Here is a 19,548-nt window from a genome sequence, read left to right as displayed (position 1 = left end):
CTTGATATTTAAGTCGTCCCGATTTCCTTTTGAAGGGTACTTGAGCTAGCAAGATCTGACATTTACTTCGGCACTGGCCTTTATCATGCGATGAGAGACCTATATCAGCAGGATGGGATAAAATTCAACGTGTATTTCCTGATGTCTTCATCATCCTTTAGTCTACGCAAGGATGGCCAAAGGCTACCTTTGGAAGCATCTCGGAGCACCGACTTTTTCAAGCTAGCAGTTGGGTGAAGGCAGCAGGAGTTACTCAGAGCCGAGAGCGACTGGCGGCCTTGGAGAAAGCAGGGTTGTGACAAACTCTGTTAACATAACTGTGCAGTGTGAAAACTTCCTGCAAGGTTGATTGTGGCTTGGAGATAAGTCACAGAATCTCTGGCTGATCTTTGGACTTCAAAGGGTTTCTGGCGGGTTGGATCAAAGGATACTTTCTCCACCCTTCCGATCATGTAGAGCTGACCTGGAGAAGCCCTTCATGTTTTGCGACAGGAGTACAGCTTCCTCTGGGGCATGCATGGTTCAGCTTCTCTGTAACCTGATTGTCCAAATGGCCCATCCATAGTCCCATCATCCCAAATTGACCAACTGGACTGTCATTGGTTCCATCATCCTAAGATGGATAGCACCATCAGTGGCCTCGCCATTCCAAGATGTTCTTGACTGACATGACCATCAGCATGGCCCCATCATCCCAAGACTGACTTCCTCTTGTGGAATGGTCCAACTGATTTTGGGTTGTCCTTCCTCCGTGGCGCTTCCTGCTTATTCAAGAACAACAAAGCACACAAGGTTTAAGATGTACCTCCATCCCTGCCTCTTCCTTTCTTTCATTAGCGACTCCACCTGCCTGACATTTCACAGGAATGATGGCCTGTTTACTTTATGCAAATAAGGCCTAAATTATGCATGGGCAGTGATGAATTGGCACATCTATTTCCTGGCTTGGCATAAACCCATCTAGAATTAGCTTCGTTGTGGCAGGAGCACAAAGCACATGGATGGGGGGTGGGTGGAGGAGAGATGCTGAGTAGGAAATGGTGAGCTCTGGACCGGGGTGGGGGTGGGGGAGGCAAATCTGCCCAACGAAGACCACCTGATGGGAGCAAACGTTGAGGGAATGGATCCTTGATTCTTTCTTCTTGCTGCTGGAATACGGTGCTGTATTGTGAAATGCCTGAGAGAAAGAATTAGATGTTGGTTCTCGCGAGTGAAAAAGGTGGAACAATGCCACGGGGGACGCACTCTGCTTCTACTCTCAGAGAAAGCATCATTTCTGGTGTGGGGAACTGGAAGCAGAAGAGCCTGGAAGGAAAATGGAAATGAGCCAAGAACGGTTCTCAGATTTTGATCATCTTCCGGTTCAATGAAAACCAGAAAAGACTCAACCAAGGAGCTTAGCCAAGTCACGGTGGCCTGTTTGAAGTTCTACAAGTGACACTTGGTGGCATTTCGTTCAAGCTAAAAACTGAAATGCCACTTGACAGTTGAGAGCAAGGGATGAACCCACCACTCCTGGAAGCCCGTTAAGCAGAGGAGATGAGTAGTCTTCTGGATGAGTCAGTAGATAATAAAAGCTGTCCAAAAATTAGACTGGTGGTGTAACTGTGAGATCTGCAACCACATTTGGTCTCCCATCTCCCTCTTGAGGCTGGCTTTGAACTGCAGATTGCAGCCTGGACAGGTTTTTAAACTTCCTTGCTTCTCTTTCACTCCCATGTTTTGTCACACTTCCCCCTGATGAAGAGTTGGGAGCCTGCCTATTGCTTTATTCCTACCGAATAGAATCTCACAGAAGTTGTTACTGACCTACAGAGGTTGTTCTTGTTTCCTTCAACCGTTAAGGCAAAGAGAGTCTTCCCAGAAGGAAAGGGACTGGGAAGAGACTGGAGATGGATAGATGGATGGATGGATGGAAGGAAGGAAGGAAGGAAGGAAGGAAGGAAGGAAGGAAGGAAGGAAGGAAGGAAGGAAGGAAGGAAGGAAGGTCCCTGTAGGCCGAGTCAAATGGTCCACCTGATTTCCTAGATAGAAAACTTGAGGCGCCTGATGTTTGGTCTGCCCCAAACTGCCCAGAATGACTTCTGCTCTCCTCTGTGCCTTTCCTGCCTTGTTTTTTTCTTGCATCTGAAGTTAAGAGATGAGAAGCTGCAAGGAAGCAGGAGATAAATAGAGGCACAGGGAGAACAAAAGCAATATGCCTCTGCTGTGACCAGGACAGCTATTAACTAGAAGTGCCTTTCCACAGCAACTGAAGAATGTGGGTGGATTCTATTAAATTTAATTATGCATTTGCTGTGTGTGGTGGGCAAAACTAACGGGCTGGAAAGAGAGGGAGAAGGGTATTTTTTAATTACAAACTGTGCTGATAAAGACGGGTCAAGTTCTCGTTCTCCACTCCTAAGAATCCTCCACCTTACCTCTGGGTCTTCCCTGGGGGGCTCTGGAGAGGAAGGGGGATTGCAAACAGCTGCAATGCTCCGGAGAGTTCCTGAGAGACAAGGGGCAAGCCAGGGGCTGCACGGCTGCTCAGGAATCGGCCAGATATCATGATTGGATTAATTGATGTCGTGTTCTACACAGTTCAGATTCACCCACCGAGATTGGCCGTGGCACCTGGCTCTGAGGTTCTCTGACAGGACCCCAGCCCTGCACACTTGTGTGTTGAGAGGGCCAGGAAAATGACAGCCCACTGTTTCAAGGTCTGTCCTGTACAATTCTGTTGAGGGTCTGCTATGGGGCTGGAGCTGTGCTGTTTTGTCCTCCTTGGAGACATTTCTTGGAGAAAACCTTGGTGGGCAGGAAAGGCTTTGTTGGTCCTACCATTAAGCAGAAGGGAGCATCAGCCATTGGCCACAGAAGCTGGAGGACGGAGTGAACCTCTATGTGCTCAAGAAAGGAGTCCGCCATGATAGGTCTCCTAGGGAGTTGACTGTACTGGTCTTTCCACCATCCACCAAGAGGGTCCATTTCTCTTCCCAGCTGGTATAAAGGAGGCTTCCCATTAGCTGACCACTGAATTTGGCTTCTCTTTGGGCCAACCGTCTCTCTCAAAAGCTCTTTGTCTTTCAGCAGGCAGGCTGGAGCAGTGTCTCCAGGGTCTTCCCAGCTGCAATGGCTTCCAGAGGTGGCATAGAGAATCTGGATAAGACCATCCACAGAGAGTCCGAAAAAGGAGAGCCACTCCTTTGGTTGAATCCGATTCAAGGTTCGCTTGAAGAATCTCTAGGTTGGTTGAAAGAACAGAGCCAGGACATTTTCCCTCAAGGTGCCCAAGGCTTAAACCATCTTCCTTCAGTTTTCCATTGACAATAGGAACGGGTTTTACTTTAACACCTGGATTTCATGTTTCCAAAAACTGGGTAGTGGACCAGGACACCACTTGCTTGTTTGCTTGTTATTTTAAGATAGCTTGGGGCAATCTTTGGCACGTCTTTCTCTACGAGATAGGAATAGACTTGCATGTCTGTAAATTGCTCCCACGCACTACTTGGTTTGTTGGTTTCTGGCTGCATAGCTGTGATTTATGGGTTAATACAGTACAACAATAACAATAGCACAAACCTTTCCAATATCTGTTCTTGAAGATGGGGCTGTGCTGAGTCTGGCCTATTCCAGAATACTTGCGGTCATGTCTTCCCAGAATTCCCAGCTGGAATGATTTCCAAGTGGCTGGAAACCATCTGGACGGTCCAAGATTGGCAGTGTCAGCTCAGGTTGGCTTCTGAGTCTAACCTAATTTAGGCCATCGCTAGACCTTTTCTGTGGGATCTTCACTAAAACCTTGCCAAGCTAATTTCTGGCGCACCTGCTGACGGTCCCATCCCTCCCCCCCGGGATCTTCCAATGAAATGTGCCTTCTTACAAACAGACCAAACTAACTGTGAAGGAAAAGTCTCATGTGCCAAATTAATGAGTCCAGCACAAATCCTGTTGTGCCTAAGAAATGTTCTGCTTGGAAAATTGCTACGTCCCGAGTAATAAGCACCATTATTTTATCTATCCCAGTTAAAGCTTGGCAGAAAGACTTCTGGTATGTGTATATTGTTCTATTTCAGGCTATGGAGTTAAATTCATTTGGGGTTTCTTTAGAAATGAAATACCCAAAGCACTCTGTACCCAGAATAATGTTTAAAAGATACACAGAGCAGACTGCATCCTTCTACAACTTCCAGTCCAGTCACTGTTGTTTTAACATGGTTTTAATGCTGCCCATCCTACTTGGAAGGATCTTATCTCTCGGCTCTGATTCAGACCTCACTCCAGCTCTGTGAGGGTGGTTTAGACTAGAGGAAGAGAGTAGTCCTGTTTACATACCACTTTTTATTGGGTCTAAGGAGGAGGAGGTTACCTTTAGGTACAAAGAGCTCAGGGGCTATGTCTAAACCTGGGGCCGGCAACCTTTAACACTCAAAGAGCCATTTGAACCCATTTCCCAAAGAAAAGAAAACACCGGGAGCCACAAAACCCTTCCTGTGCCTGACTATTTCCTGAGTGGCCACAAGACTAGCGTATGTAATTGAATTAAACATTCTGTTTTCTTCTGAAACTTTTCTTTTCTTGGATTTATCTAAGGTTGGCCTACCGGGTGTCGAAAAGCTCAATAAATCGCATGACGGTGGGTGTCGCACATTGGCTATTGTAGCCACAGCAGAGGGATGAAAGAGCTACATGTGGCTCCAGAGTCACGGGTTGCTGACCCCTGGTCTAAACTACGGTAGCTCACCTGTTGAAAATGTTGGCCAGGTATGCATCAAAACATTCCACATGAGTTTTGTGACTGCCTACAGAGCTGGACCAGGTTCATTTGGACTCTTCACCACCCCTGTTTGTTTGCTGGTGGGCCGGTGGGCTCCCCTTGCTTGAGAGCCAGAAAGGGGAAACTCTCTCTCCAGTTTTGTCCCAAGGCCTGGGATTCAGACGGCCGACCTTGTGCTTCTTCCAACCCTACAGATTCCCAACGTTCAAAAGACCAGCTTCTCCACTGGACTGCATCAGACTGAAAGCCAGCCAGACGTTTCCTGTCATACTTTGAAAGGAGCTCATCTTTCATTCTTCCCTTGGGCTGCACAGTTTTTGATCTGTGCCCAAATTGGTTAACAGAGACATTTCATGCATCACAGGAACGAACCCAGAACAGATCAGAAACCTGCTAATGAACAAGAGGAGCTTGCTAATTGCCCGAGTTGTATTCGGCTACATCTCCAGGTGTCTACTGCAACAGAGACACCTGTGATACCCAGATGCCACACAGGAGAAACAGGCAGAAGGGCAGTTGGCATAGAAGCTCACCAGACTTTTTCTGCTCAACATTCAAATGTTACTAGGAAGGGTATTCTGAGTTATGGGAGAGAAACTACAAATTAACTAACAATGTCCACTGCATATAAAGAAAATCAGTATAAAATGTTTTATGCTCCTCTCCTCTCCAGGCCATTGAAGTCTCCACCACATTCTCACTAAGAAAGGCTTTGATCCACGGAGCAGACATTAAAAGAATAAAGGGGGGGGGGGCGAGGAGGGAGGCATTCCTGTCGTGACCAGTTCTGCGTTTGCTTGTTCCATTTGCCTTCCACACAGATCGCAGAATCCCTTTCCAACCAAGGCCCATGGTTGCAAATTGAATTTGTCAAGCTGCATTCATCAGATTATGGGGAATGGAAGCACACACTAATATCCAGGCTGTGGCAAAGTGGATGTTTGCGAACCCGGCATTATTAAATGATTTATTTTCTATTATTAGGAAGACAGCAGTGTTTATATTTTAATACGACAGGGTGGGAGCCAACCAGATGGTAGTTGGAACAAGCTGCGTGATTTTATAAAAACGGGAAAGAGGAAGATAAGTGAAAGCTTCTAAACGAGGATTTCTCCAGCTCAGTAAACTTTTTAAGATAGGGGAATGTCAACCCTCTGGAACGAGCTTCCCCCAGGACTTCGTCAACTTCCTGACCTTCGGACCTTCCGCCGCGAGCTCAAGACACATCTATTTATTTGCGCAGGACTGAACTAGATTTTTTTAAATTTTTAAATTTTTAAATGTCTAAATTTTAGATTTGGTTTTAAATTGGGTTTTATTGTTTATATGTCTATTTTAAATTTTGGCCTATATAATAAGTTTTTTAGATGAATGTTTTACTTTGTATATTTATGTGTTTTTATATGGCTGTACACCGCCCTGAGTCCCTAGGGAGATAGGGCGGTATAAAAGTAAATATAAAAATAAATAAATAAATAAATAAACTCCCAGAATTCTCCAGCCAGCATTTCAAACCCCTTGAGCTGCTCATGTGAGCTTTTTGCTTCTACTTGATGCTCTGAACTAGGGCTCGGCCAAATTTAGCAACTTTAAGACCTGTGGCTATGGAGATCCAGTCATTCAGGTTATGATTGTCCCAAAGGTGCTTTTTCAAGAGGCAACTGGACTTTCTGGTGTTTTTTTTTTTTTTTGACGACATTAAAACCTGTGGGCTTCAGCTCCCAGAATTCTCCAGCCAGCTGGCTGAGGAATCCTGGGAGTTGAAGTCCACAAGTCTTAAAGTTATTAAGTTTGGAGACCCCCTGCTCTTAGGCTACTCTGTCAAGGAAGAGGTGTTGATGAGGAGAAGACAACCTGACTGTCGGTGGTATCAATGTCTCCATTTTTTGGGGTCCATTGTGCCAAAAATGACCGAAGGAAATGAATCTTGTTGGCTTACAAGGGGGCAGGGTGTAGAAAACAGCTGGTGCGGTGGCCCACTGCCCTATACTGTGAAGGATGGTCCTCTTATTAGTCTTTAAAGGATCTTTTGTATTAGCCTCTCCTTCAGGTTTTCTCTCTAAGGCACCAATCATTTATCTCCTCCTTGTCCAACCACCCCACTGTAAATGTTGTGACCTCTGTTGTGTTCTCTCTCTCTCCCCACCTCCCTCCCCCCCTTCCCTATGGGAAAAGTCACCAAGGCCATCCAAATACTGTACCTGTTTGGGGGCCAAGATAAACTAGGTAAAGTAAAGCATATTTATTTAGTTATTCGTTTAATTGATTTATACAGCCACCCATCTTGCAATCAGCAAAGATAGGATCAAACGAGAACGAATAATCGTCATGAAAATGAAGATAATAATAGCTAAAGGGCCCCTGAGAACAAACTAACTCAACCACACAATCACAGGCGTGGCTTGGTGTTGGTCTTGTGAGATAGTCCAGATAAGAATCACACCCAAAGGTACTATTGTAAAGTTTATGAACTGAATCTGGCAAGTCCAAAAGTACTTCTCTCCCCCCTCCTCACCTTTTACAGTCCAGGAAACTAGTCCTTTCTGAGACATTTGTCACATTTCCGCTGCTTCTGTGGGCTTAGTTGCCTATTATTTGAAGGTCACCTACTCTGCAGCTCTTCCCACTGTCTCCCAAGAAGCTTTACTGCAGGATTATCATGAATCCCCCCCAATCTACCAGCCTGATCCTTGAACGAAGACCACATAAGGGTCCAGGAATGGGGCTGCCCCAAAGAAGAGGGGCTCAACTTATTTTTCAAAGAACCAGAGGGCGTGACAAGAAACAGTGGATGGGAACTAATCAAGGAGAGAAGCAACCTGGAATTAAGGAGCATCTTCCTAACAGGACCATTAACCAGTGGAACAGAAGTTGGCTTCAGAAGCTGTGGGTGTTCCATCACTGGAAGGTTTTAAGAAGAGCCTGGACAGTCACTTGTCTGAAGTGGTCTAGAGTCTTCTGCTTGAGCACAGGGTTGAACTAGAAGACCCCCAAGGTCCCTTCCAGCTCTATTCTGATACACATCTCTACAAACCTGAGTTTGTTACCTGTTGGGTGAATGACCTGTTTGTTAGCTGTCCTGTGAGTGGCCTGTTTTCCAGACTCAGAGCAAGGAGCAACTGTCCAGGGGTGTATCTGTACAAGGACAGTCGGTCTTTTCACACACAGCTAAAAGAAGGAGAAGCAGGAGGAGACATAGAGAAACCCAATTTCAAAAGAGAACACGGGCTGAACAAATTCTGGCTTGGCTCAAAGTCCCTAATGGGATGTCTCAGAGTCCCACAAATGAGTTCATTTGGATATCTTCCTTCAGCGCCTTTGCAGATTTGGGAGTTTGCAAGTAGCTTGGATTTTGCAGCTTGTCAACGTTTCGATCTAAGGCAACCCTGATTTGAACTGTTGAGACATTTTTGACCCTTTTGGGATTCTGCAGTGTTAGGCATGTGTGGATTTTCCAAGTGTGCTGACCCAATTCCTGCTGTAGGGTAAGAACTATTGTTCCAGTCGGGGATAGGAACGGAACAAGACTGGATTCAAACCAAACCAAATGAAACCAGAATCAAAAAAATGCAATTACCGAAAGAGCAAAGGGTTTTGCTGGTGTTCTATGGCGTACTACAATGCTATTGTGTTTTCTTTGTGGTCCTTTCTGCAGGCAGGCGGTGCAAATTCTTTGGACTGAAAAAGATAAATCAAGTCAACATTTGGCTTTGCTTGCAATGCAAATAACAAGTTTGCAATGTAAACACGTTGAAGCAAAGCGCTGTTATTTCTGCAAACGTTGCTAAAGCGGCCCATTATTTTGGAGGTTTTGATGTGGCCTGAAGCTCCTTGATCGCTTGTCAGTTGGAATATGTTAAAAGAGAGTTCTACCCACCCCTTCCTCCTTCACTAAGAGAGCTGGGTTCTAGGAAGCCAAACTTTCTCCTCTCTAAGCTGATTTCTCTACATCTACCCTGGGGTTGTATTTTAAAAAGCCAACTTCTTTTTAGAAGGCAAAAGTTGGGGCTGGGGACAGAAGCCACTAAATGCTTTTAATAAGCGGTTGCCAGCTTCTGTTGTCGCATAAATAAATCACTCTTTTGTTCTTGCCTTCAAGGTGATTTGAAGGAGAACGGTTTTATTGATTCCTGCCCCCCATCAACATTTCCAAAGCTTTTACCTTTAAGATTGTTCTGAACAATCCATCCCTCGCTCCACATGTCTTAGTTTAGCCATCTTACGATCAATCTGAATGAAAGGCCAATGATGTTTTTTGGGAGGATAGGAGTGGGGTATTATTGGAGTTGATGGGCCATTATGCACTTGATTCACCATGTCAGTAGAAATGGAGAAAGTTCATTTGGAATGTGGTTAGGGAAAGAATTATCCCGTCATAAAACCAACCGAGAATGATCTAACAAGGAACAATTTGATTCTCCTTTTGCAAAAATATTCTGACTTTTATTAAGACAGCACTTAATTAAGACAGCAGTCTTTTTTTGGCTAAATCTTTTTTTACTCAGCAAAACGTCATTGCTCCTGTCCTGGGCTGTTTCAGCAAATATTCTCCTTCAGAGTTGTTCTGTGCTTGGAAGTCACCCAGCTTCCCAGGTGGAATGGGAGAATTCGCCAAGGCCAACTCACCATGACCAACACACCGTGGCCACCTCACTGTGGGACAATTCAAGAATTCAAATGATTTTAAAAATGTTTTCATTTTTGTCATTCACATTTCATTTTGTCCCTCCTTTGGCATCCTTTCTTTAATGATTCTATTCCACTATTTCTTTAATATTTAGTGTCATACTTGTTCCATGGCGAGTTGTCCCCAGGGTGAATTGGCTGTGGAGAGGTTTGGGTTGCCAACCATTTAGTTCCTATGGTTACAGGCTAAGAAACCGTAAAAAAAAAAACAGGTTCTCCAAACCTGGCGCCCAGTTGCATGCTCTAGAATTCATGAATGCTAATAACTCATTTACTTATAACACTAATAATTAATTGGGCTCTGATCGGCCCCTGCCAAGCCTTGCGAAGAACGAGGGCATGGCGAGGTCACTGCTGCATCTCACTCTGTTAACAGCCCTAATGGGGCGATGATACATCCCGGATATCAATTAGCACAGTCCCAATTACCCATTTAGTTATCCGCTCTTGTCAGTTGTCATCTGCGCAGTGCAGCCGGCTTGCCTGCTGGTTCTGTGTGTTCCTCTTCCATTAAAACTGCAGGCCTCTAACAACCGAGCCATTTTGGGGTCCTGAGGCTTCGCTGGGAAGAACGGCATTGCGGCTCCGGCAACGTTCCTGGGGGAGCTTCTCTAAATTAGGAGAACAGTTGTTTTATAGCCGGCTGTTATGTGAAGTTTAATAAGAAGGAATACAATTGGTACTGGCTTTTAATTCTTCCCTTCTTCCAACAGAGAGAAGTTATCCGAAGGAAATTTCCCGCAGAGCTGGGAAAACGCTATGTAGCTAGAGAAAATGTCCATCCAGTCAGACGTCAAATGTCAAGACTCAGGAACAGAGAATCCTAAGGCTGGAAGAGACCACGGAGGTCTTCTAATCCGACCCCCTGCCTGAGGCAGGAGTCCTTGTCCCACCCCAGATAAATGGCTGCCCAATATTTTTTTGAAAACCTCCAATGACAGAGCACCCGCAACTTCAGGAGGCAAACTGTAACACGGAAATTGTGGCCTGTTGGCCACCGGCCTCTCCAGCAGCCAAATCAGAGGAGGAGGAGGATGTTTGGGAGTCAGGGTTAGCATCAAGGCAACCTGAGAGCTCCGAGGGGGAAGAGGGAATGGAGCTGTCAGAGAGAGAGAGAGACAGAGGCGGAGCCTGGGCTGTCCGTCACCCCTCAGATGGAGAGTCAACAGCCCCCAGGTCTGGAGGTGGCTGATGAGGAAGAAGAGGAACAGCTGGCTCCAGTGCCTAACGTGCGGATGCGCAGAAGGCAGAGGAGAGGAGAGCAGTGGAAATCTATGGGCTGGTCCTTGGGATGGAAGAGCGACTGCTGCTAGCGAAGCCCCACCCTAGCTCTAGGATTTAAAAGGCAGGGGGCAGAGATGAATAGATGCGGCAGACAACTATTCATCTCCCTGCCAGACAGACTTGTTAGGTGAGAGAGAAACTTTTTGCTGGGGCTGCTGGCACTCCTGATAAAGGAATCTTTGAATTCACTTCAGAGGGTTTGTCGTGTTTGGAGAGCTGGGTCAGAACATTCCTCCTTAGTTCCAAGTTGAATCTCTCTTTAATGATCTCCCACCTTGCTTCTTATCCCGTCCTGCCATCAGGTGCTACGGAGAATAAGTCAACCCCTCTTTTCTGTTGCAGCCCATCAAGTATTGGAAGACAGTTATTCTGTGTCTCCTGATCCTTCTCTGTGATAAGACTAGACGTACCTAGTACTTCACCGTTCATCCTATGGTTTAGCCTCCAGACCCCTGGTCATCTCGGTTGCTCTTCCCTGCACTCTTTGACACATGTCAAAAAACGGAGCAGGCCTGCCCTGATGGTGAAGTCACAACCACACCTTGACTTTTGGGGTCCTCCTCTCCCACTTCATTGGACCTCTCCAATGAGTTGATCGTTGTTGCTCCATAATGGAGAAGCTTTGTAAATAAGGCTGGCTTCGTGTTTCCAGCGCAGCAACCGCTGTTCTCTGCCAGTAATTAAGAACGCTAATTCTCATGATGCTAATTTCTGTCAGATGCTTATGAAAAATGCATTTCCTTCTCCCCAGGAGTTGACAGCCAGCAAGAACTTATCTGGGTGACAAGGCATTAAAAGGAAGGAAAGCAGGACTGGTTACCATGGTTTTGCCCCCGCAGTCTTAAGCCTGCGAGATGAAAGCAGGCTCTCTTTAGGAACGAAGGAGCAGAGTATTAAAAAGGGGCCACCAACAACATGGCTGCCCTTGCGCCAGAACGGCCGTCTTCCAGCTCGCAGGGGGCTCACAGGAAGGGTCGCCCCTCGATGGAACCCCTTCACCATCAGCAGGGCGAGCAAGAGGGATCGATCCAGGTTGGGCCATTTCGCATCACTTCCCAAAACAGCTTTAAAAGGACAAGGGCCTATTTTTGGTTCCTTGTAGATGCTCTATTGTCATGGCAACCTTATCCTTCATCAAAATCTTCGACTCCGGATTCTGATGGGAGGCCAAAAGTGCAAAATGTGGAATGAAAGGAAGAGAAATAAAACCTAAATGTGTTGGAAGTGTAAGAAAAATCATGGAACATATTACCATTTTTGGTGGACGTGCCTGGTGGCCAAAAAATTTTGGGCAAATATAAAGAAATGGCTAGAAAAAAATAATAGACCAACCAATTGAAAGAAAGCCAGAAACATTTCTATTAGGAATATTCACGAGAACATACACCAAAGAAATAAAATATCTGATTTTACAAATCATAACAGCTGCACAAATAACATATGCACAAAAATGGAAACAGGAGAGGACACCAACAGATGAAGAAGTAATAGAAAAAGTTTTAGAATGTGCCGAGATGGACAAATTAACAAAAGAAATTAAAGAAAAAGAAGAGACAGATTATTACATAATTTGGAACAAATGGTATGAATGACGTGAGACTAGAAATAAAGAACAATATATGCAGAGGAGAATCTAAAAATGTAAAATATGTATATAACAAATCTATAGAAATGGTTATTAGCGTTAGAAAATACAAGGTAACCAAAAAAAAGGGACAATGAAGAAAATAAAACAGTAAGAGAGATTTGGGGGAAAAGTATAAAACGGAAAGAAGACAGCTAAGAAACGTTGGTTAAAAAGAGGATATATTTATATGTTGTATGTTATGTGTTTGTCATATTGTGTCATAATAAAATATTAAAATATTTTTTTAAAAAAGGAAGAGAAAGGAGATGTTAATGTTTATCGGTTGACGGCATATCAAATGTTTCTATCCTGTCCTAAAAGGCAGCAAGGGAGAACTTTGTCATGGAGAAAAAGTCCCGCAAATGTGAGGAGATTTAAAAAAAAAACAAAAAACATTTTCTGATTAAAACCATTCACGAGGCTTCAGATTTAGGCTGGAAAGTTCTGGAACATCTCTGGATAAAGAGAAAGGCATTTGTCTGCTGGCTGCTGGATGTGAGGGCCCTTCCTTGCATCAATTGAAGCCTGACCTGGGGGCTTTGTGTCACTGCCTCATTTAATAGAATAAGTGGCAAGTTTGCCTTAATGCTTTGCAAACCTGTTGAAATCTGAGCCTTCGGAAATGCTCCTGCCATTGTTTGTTTGTTTGTTTGTTTTATACACATGTGGATCAGTGGGTTTCAAATTTTTTTACTACCGGTTCTGTGGGCGTGGCTTGGTGGGCATGGCAGGGGAAGGATACTGTAAAATCCCCATTTCCTCCCGATCAGCTGGGACTCGGGAGGCAGAGAATAGATGGGGACCAGGCCAGTCAGAATTTTTACTACCGGTTCTCCAAACTACTCAAAATTTCCACTACTGGTTCTCCAGAACTGGTCAGAACCTGCTGAAACCTACTTCCGATGTCGATGTTTGTATTTTTACACTTTGGTGGACAGTTTATAGATGATCTGATACGCTGTTGAATATCAGGCTTTGGAAAAATGAAGACAGACCAGAATCAGGGGGAGAAAGGAAACATAAACAAGAAATATCTTCCTATACCGGAAGTCCTCGTTTTACAAACCACAACTGGGAGAATTTCCATTTCTAAAGCAAAGCGGTTGCTAACAACCCACTTTTATGAACAATTTTGCACGGTTGTAAAGCAAATTGTTGCAGTTGTTTAGGGAATCAGTCGGTCCTTAATCAAATCTGGCTCCCCGCTCCCCAAATTTTTTTATTTATTTATTTATTTTGCATTTATATCCCGCCCTTCTCCGAAGACTCAGGGCGGCTTACACTATGTTAAGCAATAGTCTCAACCATTTGTATATTATATACAAAGTCAACTTGACTTTCCTTGTTGAAAGCTAACAAGGAAAGTCATGAATGGGACGATGCTGCAAATATATACCGGTTGCCAAGTGCCCAAATCCTGATCATGTGACTTGGAGAGGCCGCAATGGTCATAAGTGAAAGGACTCGTCATAAGTTCCTTTTTCCCAGTGCTGTAACTTTGACCGTTCACTAAATGAATGGTTGTAAGTTGAGAACTACCTGTAAATCAAATGCTTTGGGAATTAATACTGATAAGAGGAAGGAAGGATCAGACTGTAGTTTCGTGGAGTTCAACCAATTTATAAAAGTCTTTATTCTGGTTTCCGGGCCTTGATTTGCTCCAGTGGCAGTTCCCGGATTTTTCTTGTCTCTTTTGGGTTGATCGGCTACGTATTTCAGAGAAGCTGAATGAAACTTCATTTCCTTTCCTTTCCTCCTTTTTCTCCTGCTTTTGAAATGCATTCAAAGAACAGATTTTCGAAGAAATTCTCCTGAGCGAAGCGCAATGCTAAAACACGGCAGGAATGGTTTTTTAAAAAAATAATCAGCTCTTCTGTTGCTCTTTTATGGATGCTGTCCCTCCTCTTCTCCTCTGCCTCGCTTTGATGCAGAAGATCACAAGAGGTTGTGGTGGAGACCATCTTTTGATGCTGTGCTGCTGCCGCCCCCTCCCCCATCCCGATGGCTGGCGGCTACCCAGAGATCTCGCAGGGGGTCGCTTGTACCAATTAATCCCCATTTGAAGGAGCTTCAGGGGTGAGGAAGCAGAGCCAAGAGGGGGCTGAACTGGAAATGAACCCCAACCACGCAGGGGAGGGAGAAGGGCCTCTCTAATCAGGTCGTGTTGTATGCAAATAAAATCCATTTTGGGGCGGCGCATTAAAGTATTACAAATAGCTCGGAGCAAGTGGTGCTTTCAAACAGGGAGGGTGCTGAGCCCTGAAAGGGGAGGTGGGGGCCACGAGAAGCGAGGAGGGGGCCTTCAGCGCAGACTCTCCGGGTTGCTTTTCTACCCCAAAAGTGCTTTTTTGCAAAAGGCAACTGGACTTTCTTGGGTTTTTTTTTCTTTGAAAATTCTTTGCTTTTGAATGAGAAGTGAAATGTTAAAAGATAAAATAAAATAAGAAAGTCCAGGTGCATTTTGGAAAAAGCCCATTTGGGACAACCGTGACCGGGATGGTGGAGACTCTCCGTTGATGTTGCTTTTCTACCCCTCCCCCAGAGGTGGGTTTCAGCAGGTTCTGACCAGATCTGGAGAACCTGTAGCGGAAATTTCGAGTAGTTCAGAGAACCGGTAGTAAAAATGCTGACTGGCCCCGCCCCCATCTATTCTCTGCCTCCCAAGTCCCAGCTGATCGGGAGGAAATGGGGATTTTGCAGTATCCTTCCCCTGGAGTGGGGTGGGAATGGAGATTTTACAGTATCCTTTCTCTGCCACGCCCACCAAGCCACACCCACAGAACCGGTAATAAAATTTTTTGAAACCCACCACTGCCCTCCCCCAATTCTCTTTCCTTGCCTACAAAGGGCAACCACTCTGTTCATGCAGCCATCAAAAACAACCCACTTTCTCTTTCTATTATGGAAATGTTCTCCTTGGCATTTCTTCACTGTGCACTCGCTTCCAAATGGAAGTCACCTCTAAGTCAGAAAAATCTTCGGCTGTGCAGCATCGAAGGCTCATTTCATCAAAACATGACCTCCTGGTTAGAAACCCAGCAAGTCAAGGGGAAAAGCTGTAATTGTCTCAATTCTGCCCCCCCTCCTCCACCAAAAAATCAAGTCATCTCTGAGCTGATTGGAGTTAGGCTGGAGGGCTTCTCGATTGTGGGGAAGAGAAGGGGTACAGCATCGTCAGGATGCAAGGATGCTCAGCAAAGAAGGTATTCAACCGGTTCGTACCAGTTTAGGCGAACTGGTAGCGGAGATCGCAGGGGAGCCTGCCCACCTGCCCCAGCTCTATGCCATCCTATTTAGGCACGTTTTCAAGGCTGGGCGCATGCGCGGAAGGTGTGCCCAGGCGGCGAACCAGTGGTAAGAATATTGGAAAGCCACTGCTGATGCTCAGTTATAGGTCTCTGCCCCAGGGGTGAAATGTAAAATTTGTTACTACCAGTTCTGTGGGCGTGGCTTGATGGGGGGGGTAATGTGACTGGGTGGGCGTGGCCACCTTTTTTAACTTTTAAAAGCATTTTTCTACAACCTCTTCGGCTGAAAATGCTTTTAAAGGGTTCTGAGTTCTCAGATCCCAGCTGAGTTGCCTGATTGCCTGATTGGTAGAAAAAATGCTTTTAAAAGGTTCTGACAATCCGAGCTGAGCTGTACGATTTTTTTTTACTTTTAAAAGAAGTTTTTCGGCTGAAGAAAAAATGCTTTTAAAAGTAAAAAAAAAAACAACCTCTTATGATACCGTGGCTCAGCTGGGCATGGGGAGAGGCAGGGATTTTTGCTACCAGTTCTCTGAACCACCCGCCGCCATTGCTACCGGATCGGGTGATCCAGTCCGAACCGGGATCATTTCACCCCTGCTCTGCCCCTAGCTGGACATATTGGTGCTGTTGTGGTGCTGACTGTTAATCTGGATGGGGAGAGCCCCCAAGATTCCTTGGTTGGCGCCCACAAGGGAGCGAGAGATGGAGGAACAAATAAGTCCAATCAATTAGCTCCAAATCCAGCTGAAAAGAATGCATTTTCTTAGACCCTGAAATTACTTTAGAGATGGGAATGGAAATGAACTCATTACAAGGGGTGATAACACTGATAAACTCCCACAACTGGAAACTCAACCACAAAGGGCCCAAGGGCTGCACTGCTTTCTCGGGGGCCCTGCCCATTCTAGTATGGCACGGAGCCCGAACTTCAGTAGAAATTTGGGGTGCCCAAAAGGGGGGGGAGCCTGGAGAAAGGGACATCATACGGAGTCCATCAATGCATTATGCAGCTTCCTGCACAGTGGGAGTTGCAAACCTTTTCAGAAACCTGGCACTGAGCAGCAATTAATTATACTTTGATCCTCCAGGTTATAAATAAAGCACTAGGAAAAGGAAATTGAGAGAAGTCGTAATTGCTGTCACCCTGACATTTTGAGGAAGGACCAGGACTTCTAAAGGCCAGGTGGTGGCGGTGGTAGTGGTTGGATTAGCTATGCATGTAGGCAACGCCAGAATAACGGAGCTGGAAGGGACCTTGGAGGTCTTCTAGTCCAACCCCCTGCTTAGGCAGGAAACCCTACACCACTTCAGACAAATGGTTGTCCAATTTCTTCTTAAAAACTTCCAGTGTTGGAGCATTCACAACCTCTGCAGGCAAGTTGTTCCACTGATCAATTGTTCTCACTGTCAGGAAATTCCTCCTTAGTTCTAAATTGCTTCTCTCCTTGATTAGTTTCCATCTGTTGGTTCTTGTCCTGCTTTCATCCAGGTGCCTTCATCCAGATCATTCTGAGTTCTCCTGGATCTGGAGACCCTCTTTCTTGGCTTTTAACAACTCTATTAATTCTCTGTTCTTTTCCTCCATCTCAGCTTGGCAGGAATCTCCTGCTAATTTTGTTATCCCTGTGAGCTTTGGAGGCTACAAAAATGTTATGGAGTCACTTGAGCTGCCTGACCATTAGGTCCTCCATCTCAGAATTCCCATGTGGTCAGAAGCAAAAAACAACACCAACAAAAACAGTCTGGTGTGGGATCTGCTATGCCGAGAGATAAGTGGGCCTCCCTAACCAGCCCATACAGTAGTAGAGGTGGGGGTGTGTGTGGAAAGGAGAAGAACCGGATTGTTGATTTGGGTAGAAATGAGGCTGGCAATTAATGCACAGCAGCTGCTGGAATTCTTTCATTAGGGTTTCTTAGCTTTTCTCCACTCCACCACTTCCCCAAATGGCTGGAAAGGGAGAAGAACAGGTGCCTTTGGCAAGAGGGGGAGCTTCATTGCAGAACATCTGCATGCATGAAGAAGGATACAATTTGGCCAGCACCATGTTCTGTTCTGTTCTGTTCTGTTCTGTTCTGTTCTGTTCTGTTCTATTCCACTCCACTCCACTCCACTCCACTCTTTATTATTCTATTCTATTCTACTCTACTCTACTCTACTCTACTCTACATTCTGTCCTGTCCTGTCCTGTCCTGTCCTGTCCTATTCTATTCTATTCTATTCTATTCTATTCTATTCTATTCTATTCTATTCTATTCTATTCTATTCCATTCCACTCCACTCCACTCCACTCCACTCCACTCCACTCCACTCCACTCCACTCCACTCCAGTCTTTATTACTCTATTCTATTCTATTCTATTCTATTCTATTCTATTCTATTCTATTCTATTCTATTCTACTCTACTCTACTCTACTCTACTCTACTCTACTCTACTCTACATTCTATTCTATTCTATTCTATTCTATTCTATTCTATTCTATTCTATTCTATTCTATTCTATTCTACTCTACTCTATTCCACTCTCTGTTCCATCCCATCCCATCCCATTCCAACTAGGAGAGACCCTCTGCTGAAGGTAGGAAGCACTGACTGCTGTGTTGCATTGGGGGTCCCTGAGACCACTTTCTGCCTTCCTAGGTGGGAGCTCTGAAATGTCTCCCCCTCTCAGGTATTTCTTCAACACTTAGTCCAATGGAGAAGCGCAGGGCAGGTCTTCCTTTTCTCTACCCTGGTTGCCAACAGAGTGTAGCATTGATGCAAGCGAAGCCCTCTGGAAAAATCATATCCCCAGTCTTACCTACGTGAGGTGTGGTGAATTCAGCCTTTTTCCAGCCTTGGGTGATGCTACCATTATTTTCGTATTGTTTTCCCGTCCTCCTCCGTTCAGAGCCACCGAGAAAGAGAGAAGCTCACAGAGAGAGGAATGGAGCAGAGTCCAACCAAGGGGGCGTTCCGTCTTCTGTAGGCATGGAGGGACCCAGGAGCTGTAAGCCAGGCAACTCTGTGCAAGGAAATGCACTTTAATAATTAATTCCATTGAAAGCATAGAGATTAAAAATTTAAAGCCAGCTAAACTGGGGAAATTAGACGCACAATCCTGCCTCTCTTTGCAGCCCTCAAAGTGATTACTTAGGATACAAAGTGGTCTCCACCAAGAGCACAGAAATAGGGAGATGGGGATATAAACTCATTTGGGTCATTAATTAAGTTCCTTTTTTCCCATATAACTTTATTAAGATTTTAATCAAGAAAGATAAAAACGAACATAAAATAATACTGTGAATAAAGGGGGGGAAAAGGCAAAGCCAAAAGTGCATTAAAAAAAAAAAGAAAATATAAAGTAGTTTCCAATTTTCTTTACAGCAGTTATAAATTTACCTCTTACTCTAGGCTTACAGTATAATTTTCATTTTTTTATAATCTGTTTTTTCTAATCACCAAAACCATATAAGTTCATTTTTTTATGTTTTACAAAAAGAGTCTATAAGGGTTTTCCGGTCAGCAATAAACCTAGATAATAACTTTTCTCTGATCAAAAATGACCATTTGATCCTCTCATCAAATTCTATCCTCTTAACCATCCATGGCTCCATGCTGGTGGGCACGGAAGGCTGCCAAAGTTGTGCTCTTGCTTCTAGGATTACAAAGTTGCAGATCTCTTGACCATCTCTTGAAGCCAAGTGGAATTCCACCACCCTTGTTGAGCAACATTCAAGGGTGGACAATTGGCTTGGCCAGTCACCTCTTTCCACCATGAAGACCTAAGCGGCTCTCCTAGGAGAAGAACTTTCTTCTCACCTCACCCCAGTGTTGGGATTCAGCCAGTTCGCACCACTTCGGGAGAACCGGTTGTTAACTTTCTGAGCAGTTTGACAAACTGGTTGTTGGAAATAATCATTAGGGCAGAGAACCAGTTGTTAAATTACTTGAATCCCACCAC

At 44.9% G+C, this 19,548-nt stretch overlaps 1 long non-coding RNA gene across 1 annotated transcript; it reads left to right on the top strand.

Annotated features, from left to right (window-relative positions):
* The first annotated feature begins 1,127 nt into the window (after positions 1-1,127).
* LOC131205141 (uncharacterized) lies at positions 1,128-6,105 on the top strand. The gene is made up of 3 exons (XR_009156724.1): positions 1,128-1,684; positions 3,073-3,229; positions 4,576-6,105. It is a non-coding gene; the product is annotated as an uncharacterized LOC131205141 (long non-coding RNA).
* Positions 6,106-19,548: the final 13,443 nt, after the last annotated feature.

This window comes from Ahaetulla prasina, chromosome 11 (assembly GCF_028640845.1).
Source record: "Ahaetulla prasina isolate Xishuangbanna chromosome 11, ASM2864084v1, whole genome shotgun sequence".
In the NCBI taxonomy this organism is placed as follows: Eukaryota; Metazoa; Chordata; class Lepidosauria; order Squamata; family Colubridae; genus Ahaetulla; species Ahaetulla prasina.
Note: the sequence above shows the minus strand (reverse complement) of the source record. Positions and strands in the feature narration are given on the sequence as shown.